Below are 11,432 nucleotides of genomic sequence, written 5' to 3'. Positions count from 1 at the left end.
TATGGTTTTTTCATATGGTTTCATATAGAGGACCCTTTAAAACGAGGCCTGGGGTGGTGGGGGGCGGGCATGAGCCCTTTGGAGGAGGGAGGAGAAGGGGGAGAGGAAGGCGGCGAGGAGGCTGGGAGGAAACGGAAGAGAAACCGGAAACAGAGTCCGGAATGCTTAGGACTTGCATTCCTTTATCTTCTTCCGTGTTTTCCTTCATGATTTCTTGCGCGTTTATCCGTTCAATTTTTTTAAATATATATATATAGGCAAGATTTTCTTTACTAGGTCAGCAATTCTAAAGAGTTTGTAATTTAACAGGCCAACACACACACACATACCCAAGCAAACACACCTGGTTCCTTACAGTTTATCACTGCTTCTGCATACTTAACAGGTTTTGTGTAACCCCCACAACTCCCAGAGGATGATGTCATCCCCATTTAATTGATGGAGCCCCAGATCTGCCCACAGCCCCCCCATAGTTACTAAACAGCAAAACTAGAACCCAAATCCAGGACATCTCCTCCAAGCCCAATCATCTTTTGCTTTTATCAGAGATTCTTAAGTCAGAAGCATGGGGTGGTGACGGGGGAGTGACCTTCCCACTCTCTATTCCACCTTCATGTTCCTCTTTCTCAGATAGTCTGACATTTTCAGGGATGGGGATACCTATACTTTTAAAAAGCATAGTTGCTATTAATGTGCAATATTATAATTCTATAAGGGCAGAATCCCACCGCTTGCGAACTTTCTGGTACCAAGAAGCCATTCATCCAGCCTCGTCCACTCTTTGGACATCTAAGTGGTACTGTGTTGAACAGGAGCAGAGGCAGATGTGTACTGAAGGAGCTCAGAGGAGCGAAGAATCCCTGTGGGATGGGGCTGACTGGGGTCTCCTTGGAGAGAGGCAGCCTTAATTTAGAACCGACTTAAAGCAAGAGGGTATGCTACAGGTGGAGATGGCTGGGGTAGGGGCTGTGGGTTGGGAGAGACGGGGGAATAAAAAAATCCAAAAGACCTGAATAGACAGCTCACCAAAGAAAAGGTACAAATGACCAATAAGCACAGGAAAAGATGCGCTACATCATTCGTCTTGAGGGAAATGCACATTAAAATCCCAGTAAGAGAGCCCTTCAGATCCAGAGCATAGCTAAAATTAAAATAGCCGGGCACTGCTAATCCTTGGCAAGGGGATGTGAAATCACGGACCTCTCATTTGTTGTTGATGAGAGTACAGAGTGGTGCAAACCCTTTGGAAAACAGTTTGACGGTTTCTTGTAAGGTAAATATACACTTACCCTGCTGCTGCTAAGTCACTTCAGTCGTGTCCGATTCTGTGCCACCCCATAGACGGCAGCCCACCAGGCTCCGCTGTCCCTTGGATTCTCCAAGCAAGAACACTGGAGTGGGTTGCCATTTCCTTCTCCAATGCATGAAAGTGAAAAGTGAAATTGAAGTCGCTCAGTCGCATCTGACTCTTAGCGACCCCTTGGACTGCAGCCTACCAGGCTCCTCTGCCCATGGGATTTTCCAGGCAAAAGTGCTGGAGTGGGGTTCCCTTGCCTTCTCCAGCACTTACCCTGCAGTGCGTGCGAAGTTGCTTCAGTCTTATCTGACTCTGTGTGATCCTATGGTTGTAGCTTGCCAGGCTCCTCTGTCCATGGGATTCTCCAGGAAAGAATACTGGAGTGGGTTGCCATGCCCTCTACCAGGGGATCTTCCCAACCCAGGGATCGAACCCCCGTCTCCTGTGTATCCTGCATGGCACTTCTTTACCACTGAGACTGCACCATCAGGGAAGCCCCTTGGAGCCTCAGCTTAAAACCACTGGATTCTTTACCACCAGCACCACCTGGGAAGTTCTATATGCTTAACCTATGACCCAGTAATTCAGCTCCCAGATAGTCACCCAACAGGAATGAAAACGTATCCATATAAAAACCTGAACCCGAATGATCATCGCAGCATTGTTCATTAGAGCCAAGTTGGAAACAGCCTAAATGTCTGCCAACAGGAGAATGGACACACTAAATATGATACCTTCACACAACCTATGCAATAAAAAGGCACTGGCAGAGGCAACAGGGCAGATGAACTGATGTCATCTCACAGACATTAGGTGGAGGCTAAAAAGACGCAATAACTGCATGACCCATTCGTGTGAAGTTCAAGAACAGGGAGAGCTAATGTATAGCGATAGAAATCACATCCATCCTTCCCTGGGGAGGGGTGAGTCGGGGGCATTTATTGCAAAAGGATGTGAGGAACCTTTCTGGGAGGGTGGAAATGATCCAGATGGTGATTGTGGTGGTGTTTACATGGGTGTATATGCATCTGTCAAAAGTCACTAACCTGCACACTCAACAGGCGTGTGTTTTATTATAGTTAATCAGACCTCAGTAAAGTCGGCCAGGGCAAAAACAAAGCAGCAAAGCAGATTTTGCTTCAAAATGGAAAGAGCATGGGGGTTCCCTGGTGGCTCAGTGGCTAAGACTCTGCACTCCCCATATAGGGGGTCCGGGTTCAATCCCTGGTCAGGGAACTAATCAGGAAACTAGGATTCCACATGCCACAACCAAAAACACTGTATGCAGCGACTGAGACCCAGTGCAGCCAAATACATGAATAAAAGTAATTATTTCCAGATACAAAATATTATACATAAAATAGATCAAAAGGGATTTACTGTACAGAATAGGGAGCTACGGTTAATATCTTGGAATAACCTACAGTGGAAAATAATCCAAAAAAAAAGGGATTTACTGTACAGAATAGGGAGCTACGGTTAATATCTTGGAATAACCTACAGTGGAAAATAATCCAAAAAAAAAAAAAATATATATATATATGCCTGAATCATTTTGCTGTGCATCTGACACTAACAGTATTGTAAATCAACTATACTTCTATTTTTTTTATTTTCAAAATTGGTGATGTTTTTTTAAGAGGTATAATTCAGATGGTAAATATCACCCATAAATGTAGCACACTGAAGTGTGGGGAAGCAGGGTGAGTCTGGTATCTGAGGTCCCTTGGCCATGGGGTTGACAGCCGAGTGTGTGGCGCAGTGGATGATTTACCAAATTCTTCAGTCCTCTCTGTGAGCCCCTTCTAGGTCCTCAGCCCTGGTCCACTGCCTTCTGGCTCCCAGCAAAGATGAGAAAGACCTGAGAACAAAGCTTGGGATGAAAGGCTCTGGGTGGTTGGCCAGGCAGGCCTGCTGCCATCAAGGCTCTCTGCTTGGCTTTTTACAACAGGTCCTGAAGGGGCAGGCCTCGGCAGGCTCCTGGCCCTCTGCCCACAGTGGAATGTTAGGCAGAGACAGCCAGGGCTGGGAGCTGTCTATGCCTCACAGCCAGTCTGCTCTAGACCAACCTCTGCTCCCACTCAACCTCCCACCTATCTGCACAAGACTCAGTTTATGTGAAGAGCACAGCTTTGCAGTCTGGCATGCTTACTAGCTGTGTGACCTTGGATAAGTTACTCAACCTCTCCGAGCCTTAGCAGCTTCATATACACTACAAAGGAGGAAGATAAATATCAATAGGAGTTTTAATATTTTCTTCCTGTATCCCGGTAGACTGCATGTACACTTCCACTGTAGAGGTGACTAGACCACAGCCTAAAGTCTAAATTACTCAGCTTGATCTTTGAGGGCGGCCAAGTTCTAGCTCCACATCTGACTACTTGGGGCAGAATGATGTATCCCTGACCTCTGACCCCTGGATAGGGATTGCCTTTTCTCACTTCTCTGTCTTCATTCCCAGGGAAATTGTTTCTATTCTCACCCCCTCCCCATTCCAAGCCCCACCCATCCTTTGGGGCTCTGGTGACGTCAGCCAGTCCTACAAAATTTATCCAGGATTTTCATATATTCCACTCATTCAACATTTTTTTAAATTGATCTAATTTTTGGCTGTGCTGGGTCTTTATTGCTGCATCCAGGCGTTCTCGAGTTGTGAAAGAGAGCTCCTCTCTATTTGCAGTGTTTGGTCTTCTCACTGCAGAGCGTGGACTTCAGTAGTCCACGCTTAGTTAGACGGGCTTAGTTAGACGGGCTTAGTTAGACGGGCTTAGTTGCTCTGCAGCATGAGGAATCTTCCCTGATCAGGGATTGAGCCCTCGTGCCCTGCATTGGCAGGCAGATTCTCAACTATTGGACCACTGCTCCTGCTGCTGCTAAGTGGCTTCAGTCATGTCCAACTGTGTGGGACCCCATAGACAGCAGGCCACCAGGCTCACCCATCCCTGGGATTCTCCAGGCAAGAACACTGAAGTGAGTTGCCATTTCCTTCTCCAATTCATAAAAGTGAAAAGTGAAAGTGAAGTCATTCAGTCATGTCCGACTCTTCTCGACCCCATGGACTGCAGCCCACCAGGCTCCTCCATCCATGGGATTTTCCAGGCAAGAGTACTGGAATGAGTTGCCATTGCCTTCTCCAATTGGACCACTAGGGAAGTCCATTCAACGAATCTTATTGAACATCTATGGTGGCCAGGGGCTCCAGCTCTGTCTTTCCCTTCCTCTGACGTCATCATCTCCCCAGTTGCATTATTTTTCTTTCTTTTCTTTTTTTTTTTTGGCCACATGGCATGTGGGATCTTAGTTCCTTGACCAAATCTGTGCCCTCTGCAGTGGAAGGGTGGAGTCTTAAGCACTGGAGCCCCAGGGAAGTCCCTCCCCCAACAGCTCGCTTTCGACGTCAGCTATCATATACTGTCCAGCAGTGATCCCCCATCACACTATCTGGCCATAAGATTCAGTGCACTCTGTGTCATCTGCCTGCCTTAATCAGGAAAAGTAACACTAGCTGTTGAAACAACCCCAGGGACTTTCCTGGGGGTCCCAAGGCTAAGACTCCATGCTCCCCATGCAGGGGGCCAGGGGTTGACCCCACATGACACAACTATAAGGTCCTGCATGGTGCAGCAAAGGTCCCATGTGTGACGACTAAGACCCGGCCCAGCCTAATAAAATACACGTGTGTGCATGTATGCCGAGTCACGTCAGTCCTGTCCAACTCTTTGCAACCCCATGGACTGTAGCCTGGCAGGCTCCTCTGTTCTTGGGATTCTCCAGGCAAGAATACTGGAGTGGGTTGCCATGTCCTCCTCCAGGGGATCTTCCCCACCCAGGGATCGAACCCGGGTTTCTTACATCTCCTGTGTTGGCAGGTGGGTTCTTTAGCGCCACCTGGGAAGCCCCCAATAAATAAATAAATATGTTTTTTTAAAAGGGAGACTTTGTGCTTTTTTTTTTTAAGTTAAAAAACAAATAGATGATAGAGAAGACTCCAGACCCCAAGGGGCTGGGTGCTCATGGACCTACCCAGGCATCAATAATAGCACGAGGGGTGTGGTGTTAGCTGATGCTGGGTTGGGTCTTCCTGGGAGACTCTGGAGTTCCCCACCCTGGGGCAGCGATGATTCCTCCCTTCTGCCATCCAGATCTTTATTTGCTGGGGTTCATTGGGGTTAATTACTGTTGTGGTTGGGGTAGGGTGGCAGGGAGTGTTGCCTGGGACCTAAGGCCTGGAGGGGGAACCCTGAGAGTCAGGGATGGGTTTGGAGACCTGGAGGGGTAGAACTGGGAGCCTGGGGGGCACAGGGTGGACTAGAAAGACACCTCCTGCCATCAGGGAAACCCTTTCTGTGCTCCAAATCTAGGTGAATGGGTCTTTAACCCTTTCTTGTCTTCCACCCATTCCTGCCACCCCCCAAATCATCAAAGGCCCAGCTCTGTGAGGCAAGTGGCATTATTCACAGGGGTGGGGCTGAGTGTGCTGGGGAGAAGTGGCCTGGCCTCTGGCTCAGACCTTGGTCAGCTGAGAGTGGGACCAGCACCCGAAGCTTCTGGATCCAGCAGGGCAGGACCACAGGGACTGGGTGTCTCTGCATCAGCCTCGCCTCCAGGAACCCTCCGCAGGGTGCCAGTTACCTGCAGCCTCCATCCGCCATTCTGCAGGGACAAAGCCAGGTTGGTGATGGCCCAGAGGCAGGTCAAGGAAGCAAGAGCGGTGAGGGAAAGGGGCCCGACCTGGATCCCGTGGGGATGCTGCTGAGGCTCTGGGGCCGTCGTCTGTCGCCACCTAACAGGCACTGAGGCTTCCTCAGCATCTTAGGTCCTTGAAAACCCAAAGCTGGGGCTCTTAGCAGCCCAGCCTCCTGCCTTGTGAGGTTTTCTAAGGTTTTCCTCTCCCCCTGCACCAGGGCAACACCATAGCCAGTGTGGGTGAGTGACTCTGGGGTATGTAACAGCCTGAAGCGTGTATGGGGGACCTGGGGGGACCAGTTGCCAGGGCTACAGCGGGGAGTAAGGGCTGTGATTCCCATAGACAGGTTCCAGTCCTTGCTGTGTGACCTTAGATAAGTCCCTTGGCTTCTCTGGGCCTCAGTTGTCTGAAAGGGTAATTCGGAGTGGATGGAGGTGATACTATTAAAATGCACTTTACCAAGAAGGTAATAAAAGGGCAAAGGTGTGAGGTAGATAGACTATCATGAATGCCATTCCTTGGGCTATGGTAACGATAGCAATGTTGTTATTTTGGCTATTGATATGATTTAAATCTAATATATATTGGTGTCAGTAACGATATTCATAAAGGGTTTCCATTTCCAGTGAGGAAAAGGGCTGAAAATGCTCACTTCCTCTATGTTGTTCTCGTCCTTGCCCACGTTTTGTGTGTATGTGTGTGTGCATGTGTGTGTGCGCGTGCGCTTGTGTGCATGTGTGTGCATGCGTGTGTGCATGTGTGTGCACATCTGTGCGCATCTGTGCCCGCGTTTGTGTGCATGTGTGTGTGAGTGTGTGCACGTATGTGTGTGCGGGTGCGTGTGTGCATGTCTGTGCACGTGTGTGTTTGTGTGCATGTGTGTGCGAGTGTGTGCGTGTATGTTTGTGTGCACGTGTGTGTGTGTGTGTGTGTGAAGGGCTGGGGTTCAGGAGTGTGATAATCCCCCAACTTCCATTGTGCATGACTCTGCAGAAGGTGTGCTAACATGGAGAGGGGATTTGAAGGTCAGCGCAGCATGGCACTGCTTCCTGTCACCACCTCAGGGATGCCCAAGCCTGGCTGATGCCCACTGAGCCCTCCTCCGTCCCCAGATTCCCTGCCCCCAGGTCCCTGGGCTGGTCTTCTGCCTACTGGCTGAGCTAAGAGCTTTAGGTAGTTTATCCTCACGACTGGCCTGTGATGTGGGGTATAATTATCCCCACTTACAGATGAAAATACAGAGGCTTGGAACAGCAAATCAGTCTTCCCAGCAAATATCAGGGCTGGCAGGCCAGTCTGAGCACCGCAGCCCCTAGAAGGGCCCACCAGGCCCCTCGGTACCCGGATGGCCCTGAAAGGTTGATTCGTCTCTACCCCATTCGGCCCTTCTCCCCCTACTGCCCACCCCCGCCCCTGGGGCTCTGACTCCCCAACAAGCCACTCACTGAGTTAGGGTTGGAGGAAGCTTCGTGGGAGCCCTCTGTTCAGGGTGAGGGCTGGGGCTGGAGCTTCAGCCTCTCAGTCTAAAGGAGCTGGAGCCCTGACAACACACAAGGGATGGGAGGAGGAGTCTCAGACAGACTCCAGGGGTGTCCCTGGTGGGTCAGCGGCTGAGACTCTGCCTTGCAAGGCAGGGGACATGGGTTCAATTCCTGGTCAGAGAACTAAGATCCCACATGCCTTGGGGCAACTAAGCCCATGTGCCATGACTAAGACTCTATGCAGCCAAATAAGTAAATATTAAAAAAATAAAATAAACTCTAGACCAAGTCATGAAGCCCTCTGTGACTGTGCTCACACAGACACACACACACATACACATACACTCACTCATGTGCACACCTCCCTCCTCTGAAAAACCTGGAAACCCCGAGGCAAAGACAAATGAGCAAAACCACAGAGATACACAGCACACGGAAGCGCACAAATACAAGCTTCACAGCACGCTCTGGGTCCATTACACCCCATCCTTGCATGGATCCACGTCAGAGTCCTCAGCTGCATCGCATACACCCACACACACATGGGCGCACACGGGCACACGTGTACACACAGGCAGAGAGCCGTGAGTGGTATAGTTAGAGGCTGAGCAGGAGGCGGCAAAGAGGCCCTTCTGTCCCCCATGCCACCTCCCCAAGTCCTGCCAACTGAGCCCCTGTTCCGACCTCGGGAGCCCCTGAATCACCATTGTGCTGAGTAAGCATCTAGCTCAGTGAATAGGTCTGGGACTGCCATGGAAAAAGCCAGAGTTTGGGGTTTGAATCCCTGACATTTCTGCACTCGGAAGCTTGGTGGTGTGCAATGCTCAGTCATGTCTGACTCTTTGCAACCCTATGGACTGTAGCCCACCAGGCTTCTGTGTCCATGGGATTCTCCAGGCAAGAATACTGGGGTGGGTAGCCATTTCCTCCTCCAGCGGGATCTCCCCAATCCAGGGATTGAACCCAGGTCTCCTGCATCGCAGGCAGTTTCTTTACGGTGTAAGCCACCAGGGGAGTCCTCAAGCTTAGCGAAATGACTTAAACCTGCCCGAGCCCTGGTTTCCTTACCTGTCAGACAGAGCCGTGACACCGTTTTCCTGGGTTTGCTGGGCCCACTATGTAGAAAGTGCTAGATATATGCCCTGAGACAGCAGCTGACCAAGTGCAGCAGTGTGAATGGTCCAGACTAAATATCCTGGTTTATGCAGTTCCCAGCAGGTCATTGGCTCCCACCCTGAACCTCAGTTGCCACATCTGTAAAATGGGGCTTGTATATAAGGTCCTTCTGCCCTTGCAGGGGTAGCAGAAGGGACACAGGGGAGGGATCCTGAACTATCCTTAACTTTCTGAGACCTTGGGAATATCGAAAAACTTTCTGATACTCAGTATCTTCACCTGTGAAGGATAAAACCCCTCACCTACCTACCTCGCAGGAGTGGGGAAAGCTTTTGGTAAAGTTCAGACAGTGGCAAAATGGGGGCAGGCTGGTGGGTCTGCGACTCCCCCTCCATAAAAGATACTCAGCTCCTTGGGCACCTCAACAGCTTGGACATCTCCAGAGGTCCTTCCGCACCCTTGGCTAGGGGACTGTTCTACAACCGCTGGCTGGATTGTCAACACCCCCTGCTGGTTTGATGAGGATGGGCTCTGTTTCTTTGTCACATAAGGGTCAGAAAAGCAGGACTGCTCACTGGAACTGCCTTGGACTCACCCACTGAGCCGCCAGGACCACAGATGCAAGGAGCTCCCCATGGGCCCGTTTCAGACCCCACGCATAGCTGTGATCATTAGTAACTGACGTGCACTAAATACTGGGCAGCATGTTAAGGGCTTTCCGTGCACCGTCATTACCCCCTCCCAATGACCTGTGCCGGTAACACTTTCATAATAGAAGATCTGTTTCACAAATGAGGGAACGGACTCAGAGGCTAGGTAGCTTGCCTAAGGCAACATCTGGAGAGGGGAAAAGCCAGTGTTGCCACCCAGATCCGGCTGCCTCCTGGAGTACGACCACCTCCCGAGCAACCCAGGCTGGTCTCAGAGAAGGTCGCACAGGCATGTGCTGGGAGGACGGGGTATGATGCCTCCCAGGACTGTCTAACCTGGGGACAGGAGGCAGCTGGCAAAACAAGAGGCATCTGGAGACCTACTGTTACCTAACCTGTTTGGCTGCTCTATGATCTTCAGCCAGCCCCCTTGCCCTGTGGCCTCAGTTACTTCTTCTGTAAAAAGAGAAGTTTGTTGGGTTTTCCCTGGTAGTCCAGGGGTGAAGACCCTGCGCTTCCAATGCAGGGGGTCCAGGTTTGATCCCTGGTCAGGGAACTAAGATCCTGCAGGCTATAGAGCAGGTAAAAAAAAAAAAAAGTGCCACATACCCTGAGGCCCTTCCTGCCTCTGATTCATCCCACCACCCCCACTTTCGGCAACTTCAGTCTCATTTATGATGTAATGTCACAGCCGTCTAACTAAAGCTTCTTATTATTTCTTAAAAAATAATTTATGCATGGATTTATTTTTGGCTGCACTGGGTCTTTGTCCCTGCAAGGGCTTTTCTCTAGTTGTGGTGAGCGGGGGCCACGCTTCGTTGCGGTGCTCGGATTTCTCATCGCGGTGGCTTCTCTTGTTGCTGAGCACGAGCTTTAGCGTGTGTGGGCTCAGGAGTTGCGGTTCCCAGGCTTCAGAGCACAGGCTCGGAAGTTGTGGCACACGGGCTTAGTTGCTCTGAGGCATGTGCGATCTTCCTGACCCAGGGATGGAACCCATGTCTCCTGCACTGGCAGGTGGCTTCCTCACCACTGAGCCACCGCGGAAACCCTAAGGCTTCGTAAGCTGGGGTCCCTGGACCTCTGCCGGCTTCAGGAGCTGCCTGGAGTCAGGAGGAAAGTTGTATGTGAGTGTAAACCTGTTCAATGTGCATTTTTCCAAGGCAAGTGTCCATACTGGCACCAGATTCTAATCCCCTAAAGCTAAGAATCATTTATTAGTTTAGCATTTTAGAATCTCCCTAACCTCGATCTAAATTTTAAGGGGAATGAGTAGAGAAAGGTGAATCCCTACTGTATAAAACCACCTTCACTGTGTTTAAAGTCCCCTTAGGCCTCCTGGAGCCACACCAGCTGCTGCACCCCAGGCTTCCACCCGTGGGGACCCCAGCCCCCACTGCTTCCGGTTAGTCTCTCCTCCACGCCGAAGCTCGGGTCTGTTCCGTCTGGTCTTCTGGCTTCCTCACCCCCATGTCCGTCCCTGGACCGGCGGCGCCAGGAGGCGGGTCTTTGGTGAGGTAGGTGCAGTGACCAGGACCGCCAGTAGGGGTCGCGAGGTGGCGGAACGCCGAGGAGCACCCGAGGGCGGCATATCGCGTTATCTGTATCTTAATTGGTCCCCTTGGCAACCAAGGTGGGGGTGGGGATGGGGGGGATGGGGGGTGAGGAAGACCAGGCAGCAATCAGGAGGCCTGGGTCTCCTCGGTAGGCCTCAAGTTTCCCATCTGCAAAGTGGAGGGAGGTGGCCTAGAACCTCTAGAAGCTTGCTAGGCAATCTTGTGGCTCTGATGTCCTATAAAGCTTTCTGATGATCCTGGAGGGAGGAGGCTGTCTTGAACTGCCCTTGGCAGCAGCACTGAGCCCAGCAACCTTAGGGAAAGAAACAAAATGACTCCAGGGCCCTTTCTCAGACCTGACTGAGAAAACAGAGCCCCTTGTCCCGCAGCTTCAGGGCAAGTCTTACCCCTGGGAGAAAGGACATCACTAAATAGGACTGCCCTACGAGTTTCCTGGGGGTGATGAGGGAAATGGAGACCCCACTGGAGGCTGGGGTGGGCTGGGTCTTGAGATCCTCCTCACTCAGCTGCTGGGGGCTCTTCTGAACCCCCTCTCTCCATCAGCTCTAAATCCTAGGTCCAGAGAGAGCAAGGTGAAGACTTGGGGATGAGAGAGGCTCTGCAGAGATGTGTGGGGGCTGCCCTACC

The 11,432-nt window shown here is 51.0% G+C and overlaps 1 non-coding gene across 1 annotated transcript; it reads left to right on the top strand.

The window, feature by feature from the left end:
• Window positions 1-9,714: 9,714 nt before the first annotated feature.
• TRNAG-UCC (transfer RNA glycine (anticodon UCC)) lies at window positions 9,715-9,787 on the top strand. The gene has a single exon. It is a non-coding gene; the product is annotated as a tRNA-Gly (tRNA).
• Window positions 9,788-11,432: the final 1,645 nt, after the last annotated feature.

The sequence above is a fragment of the Budorcas taxicolor genome, chromosome 19 (genome assembly GCF_023091745.1).
Source record: "Budorcas taxicolor isolate Tak-1 chromosome 19, Takin1.1, whole genome shotgun sequence".
NCBI lineage: Eukaryota > Metazoa > Chordata > Mammalia > Artiodactyla > Bovidae > Budorcas > Budorcas taxicolor.
The sequence above is the reverse complement of the archived record's forward strand: the minus strand, read 5'-3'. Positions and strand labels throughout refer to the sequence as shown.